Source organism: Chlamydotis macqueenii, chromosome 1 (assembly GCF_036417535.1).
Source record: "Chlamydotis macqueenii isolate bChlMac1 chromosome 1, bChlMac1.mat, whole genome shotgun sequence".
Lineage (NCBI taxonomy): Eukaryota > Metazoa > Chordata > Aves > Otidiformes > Otididae > Chlamydotis > Chlamydotis macqueenii.
The window spans coordinates 186178719-186206670 of record NC_141556.1 but is presented as its reverse complement, the minus strand read 5'-3'; the positions used below and the strand labels follow the sequence as shown (position 1 = coordinate 186206670).

The 27952-nt window shown below is 37.3% G+C and overlaps 2 long non-coding RNA genes across 2 annotated transcripts in view; one reads left to right on the top strand and one right to left on the bottom strand.

The window, feature by feature from the left end:
- The window catches only part of LOC147602355 (uncharacterized), a 49930-nt gene extending 24133 nt beyond the window's left edge, over positions 1 to 25797 (top strand). The window contains exons 2-3 of the long non-coding RNA XR_015261678.1: positions 5152 to 5201; positions 25283 to 25797. This is a non-coding gene — a long non-coding RNA (uncharacterized LOC147602355). The remainder of the gene's footprint in view (positions 1 to 5151; positions 5202 to 25282) is intronic.
- On the bottom strand, positions 309 to 27952 carry LOC104478690 (uncharacterized). Its single transcript, XR_015261679.1, has 7 exons — positions 27812 to 27952; positions 26374 to 26495; positions 23073 to 23144; positions 20390 to 20460; positions 17531 to 17757; positions 17335 to 17416; positions 309 to 2901 (listed from the first exon to the last, which is right to left on the bottom strand). It is a non-coding gene; the product is annotated as an uncharacterized LOC104478690 (long non-coding RNA).

Sequence of the window (27952 nt, the reverse complement as noted above, 5' to 3'; positions counted from 1 at the left end):
TTATTTTGAAATGTTTCTTGCATGTATGTCAAATTCCTCTTTTACAGCTTTTCACACATTTATTTTTATATACATAGCAATATATGTATGTATAATATACATATATTAAATATGTTTTTATATATATCATAATCATAGAGATCCTCATAATCCTAGAGAAAGTTAATTGAAACAAACCTTCACACAGTCTTAACGGATTTTGCATCTTCCGTTTTCATTTGTGAAATTATTTCTGCGTCTGCCAGCCATGTGAATTGCAGGATCTGCAAGCAGGGTGGCTGTTTTATAAATTATGCTTCCCTTACCTTATCTTCCTTATATAGCAACTGATAGTTATATTCTATTTATGTCTTAGCCAGACTTGTTTATAATACGATCAAAGAACGTTTCATGGAATTTGTAGTAGTACTGCACCTCTCAAGACCACATGTACCTAAGCTATGTTTATGAACAGAAAAACCTGATTTTTCATTATTATTTCCTGCAGGAATTTATAGATGAAGTATGTTTTTACATCTTAATGTAGCAATATTCACTCAACTTAATTCTCCTCTGGCAAGTGTTTCCCTATGGTTACACTTACCCATTTGCTGAAAAATCTTTCCTGTTTGTTAGTATTTCCAGCTATGCTTTCCTCACTGTTCTTCACATATTGAAAAGACAGACATTTTAACTTCTTGTTTTAACTGAGATATTATCATCCAAAAATTGCAAAGCAAAAATATATAAACTTGAGAGTAAAAATAACTTTATTTTCAAAGTACAACTGTAAATTTTAGATTAGTAGTACTATTAAACAAGCAATAATTTTGTCACTTAACAAGCAATACCAATATAATACTCTCAAAACTAAAAATTCCTTTTCTAAAACTATGCTAGTTTAAGTCAGTTTGATGTACTTCCTTGCAACAATAATATGCCATTGTTAGAACTGTATTATTTCTCGTGATGAGTAAGACTTTATTCCATAACTACTCTACTGTAAAATGAATGTAAGTATTAAGTAAGGGACTATTTCAGGATCTTTTATTGTATTATCTAGGTAAAAGAAAGGACAAATCTTCAGTAAGCAGTGGTGACTTAACTGTATGCATGCCAATTTATAGCATTTGATGATATAGCCCAGAAAATCCTAACAGGTTTTACAGTTTTTAATATTCTTTATTTTTCTATAGGTAATTATCATATGATTCATTTTTACAAAATTATTTGTAGTTGATTCATTCTAACAAAAAAAAAATTACTGCTACTAGCGTACAACATAAAAATTCATCATTTGTGTAACTGCTGTAGCGAGATTCCAGATTTTCTCTGCTTTCTAATCCTTGTATGTAATGTTATCCTCATGCTTGGTAAATGAATCTGGCAAAGAAGGTGCTTTTTTAACAGGCTCTAAATTATGCAAAGTCTTGCTTATAAGTACACTAGTTAAAAATTTTTAAGCACCATAAATGACATTCTCAGACACATTTCCAATCATTTTCTAGTCAGTTGCTATTATTACTGTTATTACAAATTACCGTAAGTGTCAGAAGAGGCTTCAGAATCCTATTTTACACATCTAAACAGAAAAGTTCTGAACTTCACTATTTATGTTTTATCATGTACTTGGCATTCCTTTTATTGCACTATCTCAAATCCAAAGAATTCAGATTATCTAAGGAATATCTGTGATTCTATGATTCTAATATTTAGTATAGATAATAAAATACATATGTACCTACCCCTCAGAAAACGTTAACTTTTATTTAATATTTTTCCTCTAATAAACCATGATTTGAAAGAATTTTCCTGATTTTATGGATTTGCATCTTTCAATTGTCTTTTTTAAACTTTAACTGCTTATATTACTATCAATACAATGCACTCTTTCCATTAGCAATCCTCTTTACCTGCATACAAAATATGAAAACTTTTGCCATACCATTTATGAATGCAGTATGTTTGCTTAAATTCAGATGCTCTTTTTAAGTTAGCATTCCTATATTGAACAAGTACCATAAGTCTATATTTTTACAGGAATGTTTATCTCTGCCCATAATTATTATTCCATTGATGTAGGAGGCAAGGTACTTTGATCCTATGAAGGCACATGTGTCATAAAAATCTTAAAATGCTGTCACTGAATTGTTGTGTTTCTTATCTGATTTACTGGAAGCCCTAAAACAGCAGATCCATCCAGTGTTTAGAAGTAAATATATTTTTTAATATATATGATCACGCTTAAGGCAATACTGTAGGCAAATTGACGCACACGAGAGAAAAATGGATCGGTATTGAACCAAAAGAGTTAGGAGAGTCCAGTGCAGAAAGGAATAGGAAACTTAAGTTAACAAAAGGAACAAAAAAAGGGAGAAGATAGAGAACTCAAGAGAAGGAGAGATCTTTAGTAGGTATAAATAAAGAAAAGATTACCATAGGGAGCAAGAAAGTAACTTCACTTTTTAATAAGTCAGACTTTACCAGTCCACAACTTTTTAAATATCTCCTAGTTTTTTTACAAGTGAGCCATGTAGGACTAAATTTTTAAAATAAAGACTAATGCTATATTTTGTTAAATTTAAATGTCTTTAATACGGATTTTATATTCTTCATGTTTGACTTTACATTTCTACAAACAACTTTAAATTACAAGTACATTAGGAAACCAGCACATTTTAAATGAAGGCAGAAGAACAATACTTCATGACTATTCAAAACCATAAAAAAAAACTTCACAAGTGCCATATTCTTCTTTTTCTATGTCTTCACTACAGTACTATGTTTCACAGAAAATACTGGTATCGGCATCAATGGAAAGGGTGAGCAATCTTCCACATCAGAAGTTAGGACAATACTCTCAACATGGAAGGTGGGACGGTCAAAGAGGTAGCAAGTGAAAAGCTTCAGAAGAGATGATAGCTAAAAAGAGTCAGGAAAAAGAAAAAAAAAACAGGGAAAGATAAGATCATAAGATCCAAAGGGACAGGAAAAACAAAAATACACAGGAAATAGCAACAGTAACAATTGTGCTTATTCATTTTAGAAAGAGTACAAGAACACTGACAGAAAAGGTGCAGAATAAGGCAGCCATTCTTAAAAGAGAGGTCTACAGAAAAGACCTAGTATGGTATGAAATGCTCAGTGACAGGCCACTCACTTAACTTTTAGTTCAAAGTCAGGGTTCAGTTCAAAGCAGGGTTCCTCTGAAGTCAGTAGCCTGAAACGGGTACCTCCAGAGGGCGATTCATCCCATCCTAAGGTCTGAATCTTAGAGTCTGAATCACATATTTGAAATGTAATTAATTTTGTGAAGTTGACTAGGTATTTGTGAATCTAGCAGCATATCTTTAAGCTGAATATTTATGGATAACAACATTTGGATTAAAATAATATGAGAAACAGCATATTTTCAACTTCCTTTACTCTGAACAAAGAAAATTTACTAATGATTTCATCTCCACAGAACATGTAATAGGCTTGTGCTGCATAATATTTTTTTATTACTGAACGTTACTTGTGCTCACTATACTGAGCGCAAAAATGAAGTCTGACCAAAATAAAATAACTTTGCTTTTCTATTAGGACTAATTATGTAGTACTGAAGCTTTAAGTTTATCTGCTGTAAGTAAAAATTAAAGCTTGACATCACTGGGATTCTATAATCCCAACATTCAGACCTGATTCAGGAAACATCACCTCTAACTGATACTTAAAATGGCATTACTAATGTTTCAATAATTTGTTACTAAACACAGTAAATACTGTTGTGAATAAAATGCTGAAATCCTATGGCATGGCCATGGGTACTTACATTATAACAGTTATTTTAAATCAACTATAATAACATACAAGAGTCATAGGTGAAGGGCTGGTTTTAAGGTTGGTATACAGCTCAGTCTCTGTGCAGGAAGTTTCAGTGCAGAACAGGTCTGTGAGCACAAACTCTTCATACCACCTTCACCAGATTGCCAGCCCAGATGCAAAAACAAGACTCTGCTCTTAGAGAACTGCAGTACCAAAGCATAAATAATCAGAGAAGAGGATGGGTAAGGGAGCTTTCCTCCTGGCACTGATTTAGGGGTCAAAATATACACCAAAGGGACAGTTCACAGTCTGCACGTTCTTGTTGGTACAGAAAGTCTAAGAGACATAATCCTGGGACTGTGCAATTCATACCTCACTGGAGACCTATGCATACAATGGTCTTCCATTCATTACTATTTCAGAAAACAGTCATCCTGATACTGCCTATTACATGAGGACAACACAGAGCTGTCAGTTACAATGCAATTAAAAAGACATCTTTAAAACCTAAATATTGGTCCATTGGAAATGTGATTTTGCACTCAAGAATTTATATTATTTAAGCAATTCTAGAGTCACATAACATAAAACAGTGTAACACTAAGGCAAAACAACATAACAGTAAGGGCTAATTATAAAATACAGCACCAAGTCTCTTATTTAGAACTTCTAAAAGTTGTATCTGCATTTAATTTCATTTACCTTTTAGAACGAGCATACAGAGTACAGCTACGTCAGTTTTTCAGTATTCTTATCTTCACTGGGTGCCCTTAAAAACTGCCACCCAGTGACGCGGACACTGCACAGGAAAGGGAACCCAATCACATAGCAATTTATGGTGTAATTCTTACACAGACCTATCTCTATCAGCAGAAATTAATACACTGCCTTCCAAAAAGCAGATGTTACCACTCCAAAATTATGTGTGAATTGGCACTGTAAGGCCTCTCCCTGCTCCAACTGGTTTCACTCTTTTTGTCCCCAGTCAGCAATGGAGTAGTTTTAGTGGGGATGCTACTCTGCCGTACGTCAGCTCAGGGCTCAATCACACTAAAGTGTTGCTCAGGTGGACAGTTAAGATGTTTTATGCATACCACCAAGTGAATATAAGAAAACAGAAGGTTCCTATCTCTGTATTTAAAAATAAACAAGTTTTTAGCACGGTAACTCATGATGAACAGATATAGTCACTATATAAATATTAGTTAATGGCTCAGTTTAAAAAGTACATAATTTCCCTAAACATTTACTCTGCTAGAACACCATATACACTTGTGGGAATCATGCAGCAACTAAGCACATAAACGAACAAACTACTGAATTAAGCTTTTTTGCAATTTCCTAATTTATTTTATTTTATTACAGCTTATGGATGAAATCCACATACTGATATCTAACCTGTAATGAAAGCCAATGTAAGTAATCTATTGTTCTATAGCTACATTTGGTTATGAATGAATCAAGTTTGCCTAATCCTGTTGAATAATGATTAACTAGCAGTTTCAATTTTAAATTTCAGCAGTAATACAATTAGGTTTCGCATACTAATTTTGCCACCCTTAAATGTTATTTCCTGCCTGCCTCTGCCCTGCCCCAAATGCTAGTGACTGGAATTAACAACAGAAATATACATAAAAAAACTGGCTTTGATTTATTAATGTCTTATAGTGTTTTTTTAAAGATATAACTTAGGAAGACACAACATCAGAGCAGTCATAATTTTCTAGTAGGATAATGCATTTTGTGATTCAGGTTGGCTCTGAAAGTCAATTTAAAGCCTTCCTTAGAAGCAACTGTGCTAAAGCAAAAATGCACAGAGAGTAAAGTACAGCTCAGCACAGCAGTTGGTCAGAAGACTGAAGTCTCAACCTGTTTTCTGTGCAAGCACAAAGCATAACATGTCCGAGCACTAAATGTAAAATATTAGTGTAAATACTTACCCAACTCTTCCTTTTTCACCCTATTATTTTTCCTATGCTCATTACATTGTTTTTCATCTTTCCCTTCCTTCTATAAAGGAAAATAATTTCCTCCTCTCAATTTCAGATTCTTCCTTTCACATTTGCTTTTTCCTACTCACCTGCACAATTTCTGAAATTCCAAAATTTAAAAGGGCTAAGGATCCAATCCTGAGGTGAAATACCAAGTCCTGAAAGCTTTCAGCATGACTGAAGATCAATAACTTAAAATTTAAGTGTTTTTATACTCTTATTTCCAACAAAGATATAAAATCACCAGAATAAAGTTTAGCAAGGAAAATCTACTTAGATAACTGTAATCTTAGAATGAGATCACCATTCTGTGAAGAGCTGTGCTCATACAGCAAAACATAACGACAATTTTTACTGATTTGGAACTACATAATTATCTCTGATACCTTATTTTTATGCTTAGCTGTTATGAGAAGCGCACATCCACTTTTCTCCTTTAGTAGCCATTTTCAATGATGCACTGAATGCTTCAAGAAATGAAATGATTCATATCTTTAAATACTTTATAACCAGCTTATGATATTTAGGAGATAAAAATAGCTAGAGTTAGGACTAGCATATAGTACACAAATGTAAATATTTTTTTGTCCTGTAGCAATTCATAAACAGCATTTATTATCTGTATCCATGACAAAAATTTTAGATGCCAGGTCTTCTAAACATAAAATCCATCTTTACAATATTTTTTTCAAGTAACGTAATAACCATTATATCAAATATTTTTTCACAGTTAGTATCAACACTTGATGTTTCACTGACATGATAACAGCATCAGTTACTTTGTAGAGGATAGTGCCAAAACTTCAAGGTGTTACCTCTCAGTAGTCATGAATTCCTGCAGTCTTTAAAGACAAAATGACAAATGACAAGCAACAAGAGTAGAGCCAATTTTTAGGGACCAACATTGACTAACTGAAAGAGTGATCTCTATATCCGCTATAAAAATTCGTCCAAGAAAAAAAAAAACACCAAAATAGTTTTCCACTCAAATATACCCTTTTAAAAAAAAAAAAAAGGTATGCTTTATTTTATTATTTTTACAGTGATCTTGGTACCTAACCTACTTGTAGTATCAGGTGCTGAAATTAATTAATTACTGAATTTGAAACTTTTCTAGAAATCATGCTTCTGGCAGCTAAGTTCAGTCATAGACATAAGTATGCAATCACATCAATCATATATTAAGAAGGAAAATGGTTAAATAAAAGGTTAAGTTTTATGAAAAGATCTGTGTTTATAAAACCCCTGCATTTAAAAAAAACCCTTGCATTTAGGGGATGCACTAAGACATGGGCTTTCAATCTTTCTGCTGACTCTTTAGGCTTCATGAACAACTTTTAAGAGGTTTGCAAAATAATAATTAAGAAAAGCAACGACCCTGTCTCCAAGTTTCAACTTATCACCAGTAGGTGCAGTCATCCACTGGAATAATTAATTTATTTATTTTAGGAAAATCATAGATCACAGAAAAAGGCAAATCAAAGGGATTAGGCTTTAGACATCCAAGATTTTTTTTCTGCTGTTTAGTAAGACAAACATTATAAAAAAATAATAATTAATCACATGGAAAAAAAACCCCACCGCATTCTAATGAGTACTACATGAGAAAAAAGAACAAAAGATTTCATCTATGATCAGCAGATTTCAAATGATGGGATATGTCCCACTTGGAGAAGATGCAAACTGTACATTGGAAAGGAGAGGCATATTATTTTGCACCCAGCACTTCCACAGTGTCTCATTTGAGCACTGGTGAGGTAGCACCTTGAATACTGTGTGCAGTTTTGGGCCCCTCACTGCAAGAAAGACATTGAGGTGCTGGAGTGCATCCAAAGAAGGGCAACGAAGCCGGTGAAGGGTCTGGAGAACAAGTCTTATGAAGAGTGTCTGAGGGAACTGCGATTGTTTAGTCTGGAGAAGAGGAGGCTGAGGGGAGACCTTATCACTCTCTACAGCTACTTGAAAAGAGGTTGTAGCAAGGTGAGTCTCAATCTCCTCTCCTAAGTAACAAGTGATAGGACAAGACGAAATGGCTTCAAGTTGTGCCAGGGGAAGTTTAGATTGGATATTAGGAAAAATTTATTCACCAAAAGGGTTATGCCTATTGGCACAGGATGCCCAGGAAGTGGTGGAGTCACCATCCCTGGAGATATTTAAAAGACACGTAGATGTGGCTCTTATGGACACAGTTTAGTGGTGGACTTGGCAGTGTTAGGTTTGCAGTTGGACTCGATGATCTTAAGGGTCTTTTCCAACCTAAATTATTCTATGATTCTAGTCTATAATTCATTTATCTGTCTGCACTTGCAGTGCAGAATCCCATAGGCAGGAGACAGAAGAAAGTATAGTGGGACGGGACACAAGAAAAGCTTTAGATGGATTTGTGGGACCATTTGTACCTTTGTGTGTAACTGTTCCTGGAGTAAGCAGGGACAGTAGGTTTTCCACTTGAAAGGGTCATATGCAGCAACTGGAGAAGAAGCTGGGGTTCCAGAAGACACAGGGAAGGGCATAGGTAAGGCAAGTGTGGAGTGAACTAGATTCAGATAGAGAGCTGTAGCCATGTTCTGTGGTAAAGTGACTTCCAACTAACTCCAACATATTAATCCAAGCTTTTACAGAAATCCTGTCCTGGTCCCTATTCCAAATTCTTCGTTCATGTACACTCATCCCCAGTCCTACACGTACACCTCATCACTGCTTCTGTACCCATACGCTTTGCCTAGACTCATGAATCCTTGTCTCCTGTTACTCGCAGATAACAGCAGGAAATAACCTTTTTCCACATTAGAGCAGAAGTTGCTCTCTCCTCCCTTACATGTTCCTTTCTGATACAAGACAAAGATTCTCTTTCATCTCATATTGAGCTAGTAGCTTAAGCCTGAGCATCTGAGCAAGACAAACCATATGTACTACATATCTTAGAATACTGAAATATAAATTCAGAATCATGTAAGTTAGCAACAAGTATTAATCAAGGTAATATAAAAACACACATAAAGCTCCTCATTCGCCATATATACATCAAAACACACAAGTAAGAAGTATCTAACAGAAAAAGGTTACACAGAGCATGGTTGCCTGCCAACTTTTTTTTTAGTTCCTTTTAAAACACTATTGTCAATAATGTTTGTTTCCAGTATTTTGCTTAAATTTAATAAAATACATTACAGTAATTTTAGATTAGACAACTGGTTTCTTCAGTATAAACACATCTATACCATTTGAATAAGGCTTACAAATTGGCATTTTTCAAATTCATCACCACCAAATTCCTAACATAAAGATGCACAGTCTGTTGGGAAAGACAACATCTCTGTAAATTACTTATGGATGTGCTTGTATGGTGCTCAGGACAATGAGAAGTAACCTATGTCAAAGGCAACTGAAAGCACTGATAACACAAATACTGTATGAATCTGGAAAATTTTCAGTAGGATAAAAAAAGTAATGAGACCTGATAGCAGGACAAAGATTTTTACAATGTAAAATTACCATTCAGAGAGCTGATGTAAATTTAAGGAGGTTGGTCAAATAGAATTGGGATCTTTTAAAAAGTAATAAACAGATATTGTAATAAGATATGCTAATACTTGTATGTTTATATCTGCTAATAATGACAGAATAGAAAATTTAAAAATCTGTTTTTCTGGCAATGAGAAATCAGGTATTAATTCAAAGACAGATATATATTTTAATCTAGCAGAGCTGACAAGTTTAATCTTCGTCTGATGAGGACCCAAGACTTGAAAAAATTATATCCACTTCTCAAAAAACTAAGTCTACTATTTCTGAGTATATATGAAAAGTAGGGGTAGCGAAGACTTTCAGTGATATTCAAGGACAACACAATGATTAAGAACCCCACAATTCTGTTACTGGGGAGGGTGCAGTGGAGACGGAAGGGTTAATGCTACCAGATTGCTCTTCCTGGCTCCTTTCTGGCAACCTCTTGCTGTTGCTTCTGCTGGAGAGGCATGCAACCTGTTTAAAACTGAGAAAGTGGGGAGTGCTCTCTACCTTTTATACACTTTAGAACAGTGGTTCCCATCTTTTTGGAACAACAGATTGTTATCAGCCCTTTACATTTGTCAAAAACCACCACACCCATCTGACCAAACTTTTAATTGGAAACACTATTTAAAACACTGTTAACTATGGTTTAGCCAAACAGCTGTTCAACTTATCATAGCCTTGTAGTCCACCAGGGGCTTGTGGACCACAGCTTGGAAACCATTCCAGCTATTTCAAAGGTACAATGATGTCTTCTACTCCATCCCTCCCTCCATACCTTCTGGTTGCTATGTGAAACACTTCTGCTTCTTTATGTGATTTCCCCTGGGATTAATTTTAGGGCCTGCTAACTGCTTTTAGCTTTCTTACTGCTTTCAGTAGCAGTGAGAAGGTTTGTAAATGACAGAAGTAAGACCAATCTGCACATCCGTAATATTGCTACTGCCAGATAAAGGAACAAACAGAAGCAGAGGATAAAAAAAATATCTGCAGATTTAGGAAAATGGGACCAGTTTACATTTGATTCATGTTTGAATATTTATCATCAATCAATGAGGACTACAAACTTATTTACAGAAATGCTATAAGTCTGCACAGGTTGGATTTTAGCCACAGCTGGTTCAGGAGAAGTGGTGTTTTCAAGATCAGTAAACAGCTAGGTTTTGTGCACTTGAAAGAATGTCTCCACAAAACTATGGCAGATAAAACTGGTGATAAGCAGCCTTTTGCCATCTTAAAGATCACCTAAATTAAACAAAACAGCGACTGGAGGCCCCTTATTCTTCTATTATGAGAAAGAGGGAGTTATAGTCCCCTATTAAACACTTCCATGTGTTCATGGTTTTAGAGACCTTTCTCACATTACCTACTCCTCAGTCAACATTCTTCCAAACTGAGGAATCCTGATTCATTTATTGTCCCTGGAGAAGAGCTATGCCATATCTCTCAGTCATCCTTTTTTATATCACATACAGCTCTCATCACTGCACTAAACTGACCAGCATGCCAGTGCCACTTCTCTGTTTTAAATACATATCAACTCCATCCAGAGTGATTTCAGGAAACCAGCAGGAGCTGCTAAAAATCCATGCAAGCACCAGTAAGATGGTTTGAGAGCCCTGGCTTCTCACAGCAGCAAGGTACTACCTATCAGTTTAAGGGTGATATTTCACCCCTGTGACAGGCAGGAACTCCAGAATCAAAATCTGTACCTTAAGCTCAGTTGGGATTGTGAAACCCTGAGAAATAGGGAGGAAGAATCTTCTCTTCAACTTGCAGCCCCTGCTGTGGTTAGAATGAACAGCTACAAGTCCGTGCCTTCCTGAGTGGCAGGACTGGTCACAGCCTGCTGAGCTCACAGCTTATGGGGTGATGGCTGCTGTAATCCAACAGCCACTGCCTTTCTCTGCTGATAGATACAGCTGAACAGCAGGGTCAGCGATATCTGGCCTCTGTGACAGCCATGGCTCCTGGATCACCACAGGTCCTGCTGTGAAATCTTTCTGCAACTCTTCAGGGTCAAGATTAGGTCTGACTCCAGCTGAATATTCTCCTTTTACCATCTGCAATCTTTATCACTGCACTTTTTCAGACCACTTAGGAACAGGTGGACCAGTAAAGATGCCAGTACAGATTTTTGTGAGGTGGCATTGTTAAAACTGCCCATTAGTTGCTATACAGTTCCTTATCTTGTAACCCTTCATTAATCCACAAAGAATTTTAAGTAACTCAATACCTAGTTTTGTTAACAGTCTTTGGTTATGGAGCTTTTAAAAAACTTTTGCGTCACCCTTTCCTGTGTATCTGTTGACTCTTTCAAGTAACTGGCAAGTTCTAAGACAAAACTACCTTGTACAAAAGCCAAGATGATGGTTACTCATTACACCTATTCTTGTTCCTATTAATTATATTCTTTATCACATTCACTGGCATTTTGTCTGCCATGGTAGTCAGACTTATGAGTCCATTACTCCACAATCATCCCTAGAGCCCTTTTTAAAACTAGCGTCACATTTGTTACTTTCCGTTCCTCTGTTATCAAGCCTAATTTAAGTGATAGATGACAGAACACAGTACATAGCTCGCCAGTTTAATTTCTTAATTTCTCTAGGACTACTGAATGAACAACATCCTATCTGGCAATCTGTTAGTGTTTATTCAATCAATTTGTTAAAAATATTTTACTGATATTTCAAATCTGAAATATTCCCTATAAAGAATGACTTTTATGTGGGGATGTCCCTGATCTCCCTGTAATAAACCTTGCCAATGCAAAGAGTTCATTTGTTTCTTTCTGTGATGGCTTTGTCTCTAAATATTCCCTTAATGCACAATTATCTATTGAACTCACTTCTCTACTAGCAAAATTTACACTTAAAAAAAAAATGAGGTTTGGCTTTTAAGATTTTAGCCTGTTGCATTTCAAAATCTTTTTGTTCTGCCTTATAATAGGTCTACATCTAACTTGCTAGAATTGTGCTCTTTCCTGCTTTGCTTGCTTGGATTTAGCTTTTTGAAAAACTTGTATTTATTTCTAGTAACTTCCTTTTCTGTTCAGTTGTGCTGGACAATTCTTATTCAACTGGATTAGAATCAGAAAGGAAAGTCCCCATGTCTCTTTTAATATTTATTTAATTGCATACAAATCTTCATTTGTATGCAATTCTTCTTTTAAAAACAATACTGGACTTTTTAAAATAATCTTTTTCTCTCCTACAAGTATGAGAAACTTGAGTATGATACATCGCTACTAAATGGCTCTTCTACAGTCACTTCTTGTGTGCTAATCTAGACTAGATCAAGCACTGTCCTCCTTCTTCTAGATTCTCTACCTGGTTTGCTCAAAAAGTAGTTCTTGACAATACCTAAAAATACAGCCCGTGCATGATGGCCTAATGTTAGTTTATCCAGTCTATATATAGATAACTGAGAATTCTTGTTATGATCAAGCTTACAGGTTGTATAGCCTCTCCAGCCTCCTGTGGTATTTCACAGTCACTGTCTCCATCCCATCAACTAGTCTAGAGCTCTTACTAGACTTCTCCTATTCAGGCATAGAACCATTTGTAATTATGTTTTGTGGTTTATTCTGACAAAATTAACTTATTTGACTGTATTTTCTTTGGTATATACGGTGCCATTTGCCTGCATAGTTCCATCTACAATCTCTGTACCAGCTAGGCAGTAAACATTCTATCACCTCTGGATAATCCATACACTGACATTTCAGTGTGCCTTTGAAAGAGAGAAAGGGGATACATGCAGACCCACTTCCAGAAAGAGGGTGACATACCTGGGGAATTCCTGATGGAATTCAGGCTTACCACTCTTCTGAAGAATCATTACCTTCAAGGTACAATGGAAACGGAGCGCTACGAGATAGCAATGTACCAAGAGACCAAATCAAAACTAGCGTAGGTTCCTTCTCAACAGAAATCAGATGGCATTTGAAAAAGGACTGACCAACAGTATGGCTCGAACAAGTGCTTGTGGTTATTCAAGATTTCTGTATCAAGAGATGCTGTGTCAGGAAGGGAACGCACAAAGGAGCAGAAGGACGCTATGGAAGTACAGGAAGTCCTTTAACCTTTTGCACACACCTTTTGCAGAACTTAGTAATATTTGCATTTTGTTCCTTCTATGAGAAGGGAGAGTCTGTTCTTACTGCTGTGGAGAAAAGAGGAATGCTTTCAGGACACAATGCCAGTAGCTATTGACTTGGGTTTGACAGCTGAGAAGGCCTCTGGGGCCAGCATTTTCTCTATTGGCTGCAACTCGCTTCTTCCTTCCCTTTTGTGAGGCCTCTAGTTGGAGCACCTTCTTTCTGCAGTAAATATGATGTGACATTAGGCACAGCAGAATCCAACAGCTACACTGCAGTATCCAGTGGGTATTCATTATTATTTATTTGTATTACCATAAATCTTGGGAGGCCTCACCCTGGACCACTTCTCATTATGTTCGGCCATGAATAAACACGCAACAAAAAGTAGATGTGCTTGAATGCTATATAAAGAGACAGCAGAGGGGTTATAGCAGTACTAGTGTGATAAGCATTGGCATTAATATACCTGCAATATAACTGTTGTCTAGTTGGATTGTTTTAAGCTTCACAGTACATACAACTTTTAAGAAGATACCTAAAGAAAGATAGTGAACAGTACTGTTTATGAAGAAGTCGACCAATACATGAGAGGCAGCTGAGGAGAAAATATCCAGTGAGGCCTGAAAATTTAACAACCGAATGATGAAAGCTGGCATCACATGTTGATCAAAACCAGAGTCAACCTTTTGATACTGAAGGAGAGGTATCAACTAGAAGTAGTCTTGATGGGCCTTGAAAATAAAGACAGATAGCTTATCTTTATTGCTTTAAACTGAAGGAGGAAATTGAAAATACCAAAGGAGTAAGTTTGGAAACTGATACTTACAGTAGCACTTTGGCTAGATAACAAGCATGGTAAGACTGCATTTGTCAAGGCAAAAGAAAAAGATTTTCTAATAAAGACATGATCCATGGAAAACCTGGATGAAAAATATAAATGAGTGACAGAGAAGAAAGACCACTCTTAAAGGGCTGGAAAAAGATACCCAAAACTCGGATTTAGCCTACATTTGATGACTTAAAACAAATGACAGCGTGATGGTGTCATTCATAGAGGATGCAGAGAGGTTTTGTGAGGGCCTCAACCTAAATATGAGAAAACCTAATAACAAAAGACCAATTGTTGTAACTGGAGATAAAGAACTGAGCACAACACTGAAGAAAATTTTCATGCATTAGATCTGCTTAGGAGTGGAAAAGAAGATGGGAGGAGGTATATGAAACACATAAAACATTGTTTTTCCTATAAATACTGTCAAAGGAGAAAATTCTTTTATGTCACATTTATTACTACATTATTACAGCTCTCTATGCTACCATGCTTTGACCTTCAAGGGTTGAAGAAAAACAATGTTTGTGATGTTATAATATGGTGGGTGCCTCATTTGACATAAACAAAAACATGTTACATCCAGCTTGAAAACAGGACAGTCACGATAAAAGCCAGGCGCAAGCAGCAGCAGAGAAAGAGATCTCACAGATTAAACTTACAACAACTAGCATGCTGAATGTTCAGGACATTCCTTTGCTCTTCCTTCTTAGTGCACAGAACCAAGACAATCACCTCGGTTTGCCACTAAAGGAAACTTACTCTCTGTTGCTGTCATTTGGTATTTCCAGCTCTTGAAGTATTCCCAAGCCCACACAATGTGTAGCTGTGCAGCAAGTGCCCACTCCCTACATTCCACAACATCCACTCCTTCTCTTGATATCTGCTTTCTTGCTGTTCTCCTAGTTTCAGTCATTTACGGCATCACGGCATGGGTTAAACCAAAGAAACAATAAGATCAGGTGCTCAACAATGAGTGTTAGCAGCGGTGAGTAGTGGAGAGCTGGTTACAACAGGAGACACTTTAGAGTTCCTTTTCTTCCAAATAATATTTGTTGCAGCACTACCACAGGCAGAACAGAGCTGTGCCCAGACATTACCTCCCTCAAAGTACTGGGAAGTTGCCATCTCAGGAAGGAGAAGCGGTCACATTTAGGTGATCTGCCTCTCAGTGGCGATGAGTGAAAAAATTGGATACATATCAAGCATCCAGGGGATTCCTCACAGCCCACTCACTAGCATGTCACTTTCCTCCCTTTTCTCCTCTGAAACTAGATCTATTCTGAGGCACTTCTTTTGATCTGGTTTGGGGCGGGGCGGGCACGGCTAGAAGGCTGCGTTTGGGTTTTTTTTCAATCATCTAATCTCCCTTTCCTTTTCTTTTACTCAACTTAGTGTAACTAATAATAAATATGGCCAATAGGATGAAAAGGTGAAAACAGTAAACCATTAAGTCTAAACATTTAAAAAATAAAATATGCTGATCAAGATTTTTTATGCAAAATGAAACATCCAATGTTCTCAAATCTTGATTTCAATTCATATTGAAAAATCTCAATTTCATTTTATATTGCAAAATCTCAAAAGAATCACTGTTAAGTTTTTAAACTAGAACTTTGAAAATTCCCATCCTATAAGGAACATAATGAAATTGTGTTTCAAGCTCTGTTGCAGATTATACATTTCAAAATCATTAAGTTCTGTGTTTGAACAAGAAATTATGGCTTCTGCTCAGCACTAACTGTAGTTTAGCATACGTAACCCATTGTCCTCTGTTCTTAGTTGTAACTGTCATCTTGAATCCCCAACTTATACAGGTAATTCACAACTAGTCACTGAGTCTTCTTCAAAGCCCACAGACTCCCCTCCAACAGAAAATTTAGAGAAAAACACTTACTGAAAGTTTTTAACATAAATCTATCATATATTCAGTGCAATATGAAATACCAGCAGCCATGCATTTGCCATCCATTTTCTGGGTTTTGGTTTTGTTTGTTTGTTTGTTTTTTAAATTGGACTCTCTAGTCTGCTTTTGGTCTGAGTTTATGATTTCTTCTTTGGTCTTGCTCTTTCTTCAAATTACTTGCATTTTATGCTGCTCTTGTGCCGAACAAAAAGAAAAAAAAAATCCTGTACTCCTTAATCTTTACTCACCAATTATTATCTGTGTCCTTACTTCATGGAAAAGAATCTCTGCTTCTCCTTACATATAACTCGTCTAGACCTTTACCGCCCCTTAATAATTATCCACAAATTCAGTAACATTTCTACTTCTTCCATTTTTCAGATACTAAGACCCCATTGAAAACATTCTTGTATTTTAATACCAGAAAGGAAATACGGCATCATAAAAAAGGGCACAGAGTTTATAATACTCCTTTTGTTATATAGGGAAAAACACCTACATGTAGTTTTTGCTCATTTGGATATAAAAATAGGAGTCATAGCAATGACTGTACCCTAGCTACAGGAAAAGAACTTCCTCCTTAATCCAAGCATAGATATTTATAGTTATTTGGGGTGAATCCACTGACATATGATATGGGTAATTATTACTGATAACGCACAAAGTACTTGGGTACAATAAAATATGTAGTTCCTGCCTAAGACTATAGTTAATCAGCATGTAAGATCAAACTCTCTTATAATGCCAACTCAGTTTAGTTTAATTTCACCAAGTTACATTGACACAAGTATAAGTGTGTATTTATTAACATTTCAACATTCAACTCAGCAAAACAATTATGTTAGTAAATCTCTTTGCAGTATCTACACAAATATTGGTGGTATAAACAGTTTTTATAGATCTATAAATTTCAAGTTTATGGGTGAAAATACAGAGCAAGTCAGAGACATGCTACTCTGAAAATAAAGAAAACAAATAAATTAAAACTTCCTACCTAATAGCAGTATGGAAGGACTCCAGGTTCACATGGTGAATTACCCAAGAACAATGAAATCCTTAATGGATATATTGTATATATTTTCTAAAATGAACTGAAGTCAATTGACATAAGCCAAACCTTTTGATTCACTTTCTTGTCATCATTAGTTTGTCAACATCAGTAAAGACTAACTATTGAAAAATTCAATCATTTCAGTGTACTTACAGCTGAATTTTCTCATCATGTGACCAACTATCCACAAAGCCTCAGTGCCATTAAGAAGTTTTGAGGAATATATTATTTGGTACTGCCAAAAAAACATAATTAAAAGAATGCATGTAAATTATACTAATTTTCTAATTAGAAATGTTTTATGATTATTTCATGTCTAAAGTACATTTGGGGGTAAAGCAAGACTTACATTATCCCAAAAGGCAGGTTCCAGCACAATCAATGATACACTGACAGAATTCACAGTAAGGAGTCACAGTAGGGTCCTGATCTTGCAACTGAACTTTCACAAAAAGAACCCTGCACTATTGCAGAATCTCCTTAATTTCAATAGGGCCCTACCCACGCATAATTAATTACAGAGTCCGCCTATGTGGGAGTAACAACAGCGAGAACGGGACCTTTTTCTCCACACACCTGCAAAAATATTGGGATAAAAAAAAATAAAATTAGTAACATGCAGCAAAACCTACTGATAGCCTGTTTTATTACAGCATTTAGCACATAATAAAGGCGGTCAATACATCTTTAAGTTGCATATTATTTATAGGAATTTTTAGCTCCTTCTTTAAAGAACGTTGGCTTAAAATTGCTTAGGGATTTTATATGTAATGACAGCACATCATGAGAACTTTTACTGATATAAATTTTAATTATTATTTTCTAAAAAATAATTATCCCAGTTTCTTTGGTCTATGATACAAGTCGCTTTTTAGTGCTTAAGCCTTCTTAAAATCTGTCCCACAACACCCATTTTGGGGACACAGCATAGGCCTGTGAATTTATGAAGGTCTTCATGATCATGAAAGTATCTGACCACATATAGCAGCATCCAAGACCAGGGTCTTCAAAAACACATGATAAAAATTTACGTAGTATTAGTCATTTTTAGACTAAAAAGGGTCAGCTCTTTTAAGAAAAAAATCCTTATGAAAATCAACTATAATTAATTATTTGCTAAGTTTAAGACCTTAGTGAACATCATTTAACACACAGGAAGCACACAACATAATGTTAAACAAGAATATACCACCACTTTGCTGTCCACACAAAACTTAATATTCACAATTCGACTTTACTATTCTTATTAAAAACATATCTATGTTGATCTTTAAAAGGAAAATATTATGTTACAATGTTTTTATATACTATAAACCATTGAAAAACAGGTTAGCCATAGGTTCCATGAAATAATATTTAATTGGTGACGCTATGCAAGAGTACTGGTGATAAAGATTCTGAGAACAATCACTAGATCCTAGAAACACGAAGAAGATATTTATTCATTCCTTTAATACAGATAGTATTAGGGAAGCAACGATATTTTTCTTAAAAAAAGCTGGGACCAAAGGATGGGATTTGAGAATGTAACAGAAGAACAAAAAGTTCCCTATAAAAGGAATGCTTTTTTTTTTTAATGACCAGTTGTTCTCTTACTGGCTTTAATTTTGTGAAAAAAAAAAAAGAGACATGAAAATAAACAGAAGATGGAGAAGAGTATCACAGTTTTTCATCCCTTGCTGCCAGGCTGATGGTTTTCAACTGGGCAGGAGGACAAACGAAAAAATTTAAAAATACACATTTCAGGCTTTATGACAAATTTCAAGGCAGCTGTCTTACAACATTGAATTGGAAGTGTTTTTTCTCATGTTACTCCTTTTAAATTTTACGTTTCATATGCATTACTCTTAGGCTCCTGTTATTCTGAGAAATTCAACTGTTTCTAAAGCACAGTGCTACAGTGCTAAGTTCTGTTTAAAAAGTGTTATAAGATATCTCGACCCCTGTCGATATGGATAGACCATACCCTTCAATCATGGTGCCCATAATCATGCAGCTACAGATTTAGCATTTCCCAAGTTGCAATGCAATGTGGTAACTTGATGCAGCCAGATCCTAATGTTGTTTTCTGTCCCTGCGCATAGCTCCACATCTTTCTTCTCAAAGGAAGTTAATTGGAATACAATGCATGTTTCCTGCAGTGCTCCAGGAGTGTAGGTTGTAAGATGGGTCACGGACACATAGCTGCAGTCTAAATTAAAGTTAGCTTCTGGGGAGAGCTGAAAACACAGTTTTACAATTTTGACAGCCTAAGGAATAGCTCAGAGCTGACATCCAAACAGTCAAAGAAATGAAATACTGAAGCTGTCTCAACAATTCCCTTCTCTGACGTGGACAGGAAAAACATGTATCTAACCCAGGTAGAGAAACTACTGTAAAATGGAATGATTCACAAGTGGTTTGGGAGACTAGAAGGCCATGACAAAAACAGTTTTGTCTTTTTTTTTCTCATGACTAGCTGAAGTAATGAAGTCTAGTTACCTATCACCATGCTTGTACGTGCCACCAACACACTTGTGCAGTAATCCCAGGCAGACACTACCCTGGCTGGTTTCCCATTCCCTTCTAAACAGATTTCCCTAAATTCCTGCAGAAAACCCCAGCTTCTGACTTCTAGGAGAACAAGAGGCAGCTCACATTGTGGCTAGATCTGAGCTACACATGCGTTGGCTGGCAGACCAACCAAGCACACTGACTGACGAGTCAACAGGTTGAACAGAACAGAAAATTTCTGAGTCCATGCTGCAGCTTTTTCTACCCCAGGGGCACTATTTTGAATCCTTTCTCTACTCCCAGCTGCCAAGTTTCACTCAAATTGTAGAAACTTGACTTTGTGACCTCTACTTCTACATCAAATGCAGCTGAAATTAAGCAATGAATTCAAAAGTTATTAGGAGACAACACAATCCTATATGTCTTGTTTTGTTCAGAAACTGGGAATGAAAACACTGTAGCATAATCACTGCGAAAATAACTAATGAATTTTACGTCACTTGTTGTTTTCATTCAGGAGTTACACCACAAACTCAGCTGTAACAGAACACAGATTTTTACGTGGTTATAGCATAAATGAATCCAGAGAATGTAAAGACTGTTTCAGTAAAACTGGATTTGTTTTGCCACTGTGAACAGAGCCCTTAACGTATGTCGCTTTATAAAGGTGAAAATTTAACAGAAATAATATTTTATACATATTTTTTGAACTTACCAACACTGCAGTTGACCGCCCTTCATGGAGATCCCTGCTTCTCTTCCAATTCCATGTTGTCTTTCCTAAGGCTTAAGAAAAGTTCAGTGATACATAGCTCAGTAAAAGAACAGTGACATTAAGTCTAATGAATCTATTCAGTGGACTTCTCTTTTGTGGACTTTTTTGACTTTTTTTTGTGTGTTTTTTTTTTTTTAATAACTATAGTGATTTTTAAAGAATCACCGTAAACTCCTGATCCTACTGCGTAGATCCAGATCCTGAAATCTCAATTTGGAGAGTAATTTTTAATAATATGCAAGTCCTAGTTCCCTTTTTTATAAATGGCATCTGCAGTACTCTGCTTACCCTTTCTATTGCTCTAGCACTTATTTTTGACTTGTGTGTTTCTCACCAAAAAGGCATAGCTGAAATCAGAGGGTTTTATCTGTTGTTGGACTCCAGGAACTGACGAAGAAAGGAAAGAAACTGAAAAAGTGTAATGACCTCTCCAAAACTTCAGTAAGAAGAAGAGAGGCAAAGAATAGTCTGTGTGGAAAAGTAAATAGCAAACTGGATGTTAGAGGAAAGGTTATCAAGAAACAATGGGTATAAGAAGAATCAGGGAAGTGAAAGTGATCTAATCAAAAAGTGGATGGCATAAAAGAAACAAAATTATCTTCTTAGTAGAGCAATGAGAATGGGATTCTCAAAACTGTTTGACATTGGTCTGTCTCTTCTTCTACTGAAGTAAAAGAATGACATCAATTCAAAAAATGCTTTAGGAAAACTTTTAAGCCACTTAACTTGATCCATTTAACTTTAAGCATGTGGAAAATCTAAACTCTGCTCAGCTAAACAACTAAAGAAGTGCTTAAATTTGAAAACAAATTAAAATCATCTTGTAATCATTCACTATGTCTGTAGTATCAAGCATGCATTCAAATCCGAGCCCCAGCTCCTGCGCAGACTCACACTTTGGCATTAGTCTAGATCCAGCCTATTGGTTATCAGATAGGCAAAGTACAAGACGCAAAGGCCTAGTGTGGATTCAAACTCTTCCCTCAAAAGACTCATGCAAGTGTCATGACTTAAGTACAAGATTAATTGTCTGATGAAGCAGAATGTAAATAATTAGGTGCTTAAAGTTAATTCAAGAATCAGGTCTCAAAGAGAAAACTAAAGAAAAAGTGAGAAAGAAAAAAGGAACAGATTACTAAATCCGTATTAAAAATAAATGACCTCTGGGTTATATCTGCCTGAAAACTGCTGCTTCTTTCTAGCTTAAGTACTAAATCTTATTTTTAATATACTAAATGGTAAATAACCCCAGCAAAGGTTAAATTAGTTCAGTGGTTGATGACAGTACTAAAGTAATTCTTAACAAAGGGTGTAGTCCAGCTATTGGTATAAAGGGCTCACCACCTCTCCTGCCTGTTTAAACACACTTGCACTTCCAAACCCAATTTGGTAAACAGTTGGGAAAGGGTTAATATCCAGTATGCCAATCTCTATGGTAACAATCAGAGAGATAGGAGAAAATGTGGAAATCATAAGCCGCTACTAGGGTTCTGTCCCTTTTACTCCTCACTCTACAGTACAGTTACTAAAGGAAAACAGAAATTGAGCCACTTTTTGAGATCAAAAAGTGAATCAAAAGAGGTCTGGGGCCTCTCAGCATCCTGTAAACTTATGATTATTGCGATCTGTCTCTCAAACTACAGATCATTCTGTGCACCATTATTTAAGCTGTCACCTACCTAAATGACCAGGAAGCTGGTATCAACAATCGACAACTACATTCTTACACACACACACACCTCTGCTACCAATATTCCATCCTTTATCTACAGCTATAAAAAAGGAAACTCCCTATTGTTAAGATATACGCTTACTAAATATACCTATATTCTTATACCTATAAGAACCATCACTTAAATAGAGGTAGAGCACCAGAGTAAGATTAAAGACCTGACTAAGGCAGTGAGTTAAGAGGTAGCATTAGTGCCTCTCTAGATTCAGTCACCGTTCCACAAAATGGTTAATAAAATAACGTTTTGTTCTTCTCAGGAGAATTGTGAGCATTACTAAAATTTTATAAATGTTTTGAAGCTCAGATTTCAAAATTTCCCAGAAACTGGGAAACTAGAGAAGCAAATTAACAACTTACATCTAGCTGCCTTAAAAGAAATAAATTGAACAGCAGAAAAGCAAACAAATTAGTACTAGCTAAAGCATTTCCAGATCCCTCACTCCTGCATTCATTTCAGTAGCATTTCATTTAAACGCAGGCATAGATATCTGCAAAGTTTAAGCTTCAATCTTTCAAACAATTCCACATATCTGAACTTCACTCCTCTTAAGTAGTGCTACTGAGAAAACTACTCACATGAAGAGAGTGAAGCACATGGACAGGACTATGGCTAAAGCAAGTAATAAAAAAATTAGTTAATGAATTCAGTGTATCACTAACAATTATTTTTGAAAAGTCAAGGACAGCTAAGAAGATAGCAAAGCTTGAGAAATTAACAGCTGAAATACTGCGGGAGGGAGAGAAATTAGGTTATAGTCCCAGCAATTACCCTACAAAAATCTAACTTCAATACCTATTAATTAACAGAATCAATGCTAGGAAGAAAAAAAAAAAACAATAGAACATCCCCTCAGTAACTTAATAATCACGACAACCACACTATTTTCTCACCATTTGATGAGTCCTCTTCAGTTCAAGGCTGAAGTTCATGGGTGCTGTGGAGATCACTTGGCAACTGCTCTGCTGTAATTAATCCATGAATAAAGAATAGGCTTCAGTTTTCAGAGATACTAAGCCAGTACTTTTCACAACTATTAAATTCACAAAAATATTAAAATATTTAGAAGTTACAGTTAGGCCATTTTAGCAAAACTTTACCACAGAACCTAAGTTTAATAACAAATCTTTCTTAAATCCTCAGGGATATGTTTATTATTATGAGTCAGGCCTATAGCTATGTTTAAGTCAATATTGTAAGATCTGAATGAAATATAGTAAATCCAACCTTTTGACTACACCATTAGTCTTTATGCTATGTTGAGCACTTTAGAAGCTGAAAACAAAATAGAAAGTTTGCTACTGAAAAAAATCAGGAGGTAGTCCACAGCCTTTTTTTTTTTTTTTTTCCCCATCTGGAAGTTTATGGGAAATCTAATAAAGCAGATGCAAGTCCTAAGCCAGCACATACTTCTTGCAGTCCTTACTGCCTACAGAAGCATCCCTAGGTCAGGTCTATACTGGCAAATTCAGAACTCTGTTTTCACTGTACAGTAGTAAATGCTGTACACTTCAGTCCTTTCTAGATTACAAGCTCTATCATTGCTAGCAGACTGAAATTGCAGAAGTAATGAATTCCAAATCCTGTATTTGTCAGGGTAAATCAGAGACTGAATGGCTACAGAAGCAAGTGGAAAACTCATACATGAAAGAGGATGTTCAACTACAGTTACTAGGTTATTAAACTGAAACTTTAAACGTCAACTGATATCAAATTTACAGAAGAGGTCTGAAGGGAGGCTTAGATGAATCTGTAACAGGGATCTAGAAGGCTGGACGAGCATTAGGGGCAAGGCAGGGCTCAAATTAGAAAAATAAATACAAAAAATTTTAGAATTCCCACCAGCTGTTATGTCCATACAAACACAGATTACCAAAATAACATGTAGGTGTGCAATTATTGAAAAGATTATCATAATTACTACATGTGGGTGTATCTTGGTGCCCTCCAATTGGTCTAACTTACCTAGGAACTGGACCAGATGAAGGTAATGAAGTAACATGCAAGTACCCAGGCAAGCCAAAGAATCTAACTAAAAAGTTACGCGGTAATGACACAATGCCAGTTTTCATTACAACAAATTCCTCTAATCCTCATGGTTGTAAAATAAATCTTAAAAACACATAGCTAGGTAATTTGTAAAGTAATGTGTGCCTAAGTCAGAAGACAGCCTCCAGCTTTCTAATCATCCCTGACTAGCTATAAGCTTCTGTGCCATTCTGGCAGATAAGTACCTTGCTTTGGTTTTGCCACCTGTCAGCCAGACCTAGGCAATTCAGTATACTCAAGTCTTTTGCATATGGGAAACTCCAAGTACAGGAAGCTGGAGGAGTGTCAGCTCAACAATGTGGGGTTATTTTAAGTCACTCTCTTCCACTCTATACTGATTTTCTCTAGAATTTTAAATTACACACTCAGGGTCTCAGGACCCTCCAGGGCCTAAATCCAGGATTCCTAAAGAAATGGCTAATAAGTCTCTAGACTGAATCCAGTTGTCAACGGTTTCCCTCTTCTGACGTAAGAGAACCTGTGCAACAGGAGGGAAAAAGCTATCATTTCTAGAGACAGAACTTTCTCAGGGCTGGTGCAAGTCTATGGAATGAATGTGCCTAGGAGTTAAGGGCCATTAGAAACATAACTGCATTTTGCTTGAAGAAGAAAACATTACTTTGACCTTGCCTCACTAACATAAATACATAACAGGTATATGGAAGAAAAGACAGATAAAATAAACTGAAAACATTCAACTGCACATGCTCCTTCCCCTGGCAACAAGAGAACAGAGAATACGACATATGCTGGTCATGTCACTTACTACAGTACGAGGAGATTCTCTGACAATATAATGACACTCCTTGAGGAGCAGAATCTGTAAAAAGGACAGGCACTACTAGAAGGTGTTCAGGTAGTGCTGTAAAGAGAAATGTATGAGGAAAAGAGTCCCTCATAGAAACTGCAGCTTAACCTCATATTTGCTACCACAGCAGATAAGACTTCCACCATTCTGATGAGCCCAAATTGTTTGGAATAGAAATTTGATCTAAAGAATTGACATCCCTTTTGGTGAGGCTCAAAATCCCTTTCCTCTCCCTTCTGCCCTCAGCTGTGTTCCTGCTGTGACTTTTTGGCTTCACTAGTCACTGAGGAAACAAACTGATGATTCTCTCCCAGATGCTACAGCCAGAGAATGTAATACCCACCTCGTATCACATGGATTTTCAGATGATAGCAATTGCCTTTCTCACTTGTTCTGATACTCAGTTAAATATTTACCCATTCTGATCCTTAAATTATTATAAATGTGCATTATTTAACTTAAGAGATATGAATGGATGATGTAAATCAAAACTATCACATATTACATTAGGTTTATGTTTTGTGCAGTCCTAAGTAATACTGAGAATAATGACTGTGTAATATCACTATTAGCTTCTTAAATCCGAAATACAAGAGCATAGTAATGAAGAGAATGACTCCGTGTGCTTACACATAATAATACACATTTCAGTCCATACAGGATCAGGGCCTATGTGCATTAACTATGAAATCTGAGAGCAAGTACGAGATATGAGGGGTTGTAAAAAATTCACTTTCATTAAAAATCTTAATGAAACCTTAGGAATGACATCTGAAAGGACAATAGTGTGATTCATATAAGAGAACACCACGTCCTGTTACACAGAATGGCATACTATCTTCTATGTCTTTTTCTTATATTACAGTTGGAAAAATGGGTGAAAAAATAATAAATAGAATTATTTTAGGGCAAAACTATACATAATCTAAGTATAGAGAAGTGGTATCAGCAACATCATAATTTTATATTTTTCTTTACTGTTTTCATTGTTATTTCTACAGCAAAGTCCGCTTTTCACGGGCACATAACCTTCAGAAAAAAAATAATTAGAAGACATCTCCTATCATTCTTTTCAGCTGAAAGGCACACTTTTTGAAAATTTCACTCACGGTAATTTTAATAAAATAAGAGCAAAAAATGTAAATACACTGCAAATCATTTATATTTCCTCCTTTTTAACAGAAAGGTTTTACGAACTGAAGTTTTTTCATCTGGCTAATTTTCACTGAGAACTTGGTTTAAAAAATTAGGAATCCGTTTCTTCAGCAACGCCAAACTTCTAATCTGAGGAAAATATAACAACATAAATGCATCATATTAGCTATGTGATTACTTACATGTTGCCTTGCACTACTTTTTCACTAAGGAGCTCCAGAATTACGTATTTTCTGAGTAGCAGGAGTTTTCATAGCCATGACGGCCCAAGCTTTTTGAACCCAAAAGCTTGCTGTTTTCAACTCTGTCAGTTGGTTTAAAAAAAAAAAAAAAAAGAAAAAAAGAGAGAGAGAAATTACCTCTCCCTTCAAAACTTGTTCTGCTTATATTTTAGTCAGTGCAGGTCTAGAAGGGAGCAATGGAATCGTGAGAAGCATTAGGCCCTGAGCCTGCTAACGTTCGTCTGCAAGTAGTCCCACTGAGTTTAAGAGGACCAGCTCCCAGACGTGAGGGGAAGATTTTGAAAGTCAGTGGGAACAGAGCTCCCAAATTCTCATTATGTACTTTCGAAAATCCTCCCCAAAGTCATGGGAACAACAGCTTGCAGGTCTGAGGCCTCTGCTTTTCACTGCTTTCCTCTCTCCCTTTTTAAAAGCGTATCAGTTAAAGAAAAAAAACCAAAACCACTGGAGTTAAAAAAAAAAAAAAATCCCGAGGAGCGGCTCGCTGGGATGCGTTGGGTCTCCCTCCAAAGGCAGGGGGTCCGCACAGCCCGAGTAGAGCTCAGAGGGGAGATCCCTTCAGCAGTCAGAAGTCAAGTGCAGGCTAGCGGCTCGGGCGGCACTGTAGCCCTGCCTTTGCCTTCCCTCCGCGGCTTCCAGCAGCTCGCCACCTCCATCTGGGGTTCCCAGAAAAGGGGGGAGCGGAGCGCTCGCCCACCGATCAGGTACCGTCACAACTCGGGGCGGAGGGAGGGGAAGGGGAGAAGGGGTGGTGGAGGAGGGGGAGGTGGGTTGCGGCGTGAAAATGAAAGTTCCCGTTTTCCCCCGAGCATTGCGAGCAGCCGAGGCGGGAGAGCGCTCTCGGAGCTTGAACCTCGCTCCGTCAAGTTCCTCGGAGAGATTATTTTTTTTCAAATGACCAGCGTACGGCACTCCGGGCCCAATCTGCCCCGAGATGCGCCCACACAGTCCCGCTCCGCCGGAGGCTGTTCGCAAGCCCGGGCGGGGGCGGAGAGGGGTGGCGGGTTTTTTTGGAGGGGGGAGTGGGGGGGGGGGGGGTCGCCGAGCCGGTGCGGCGGAGCGCGTGAGGCGGCGGGCGGGGGAGGGGGAGCGGCGGCGGCGGCGGCTGCCAGGGCGGGATCGGGCCCGCGGGCGAGCGCCGAGCGCTTCAAACCCGCCGGCTTTTGGCGGGGTGCGCGGCTTTGGGGGGGGGGGGGGAAGCTGCAACCTGAGCGCTGCGGGAGCCGCGGGGGTCCGGGGGGGGCGGGTGGGGGAGAGGAGGCGCTCTTCATATTTTCCTCAGGTCCTCTGGCTCACATCCCCCTCCCCCCCGCCGGCTTCCTCTCCCTACCTTCCCAAAACGTACTGCCCCCCCGCTCCCCCCCCCGGGCGCCTTTACCTTGACAAGTCCGCGGGGCCGGCGGAGGTCTCGCTCTCCCTCTCTCTCCCACACACATCTCTAACGGGCCACCTCTCCCCCGCGGGCCGGGACTCCGGGTGACATTTCTCTCCCTCTCTCTTCCCCCCCATCTCCTCCTCC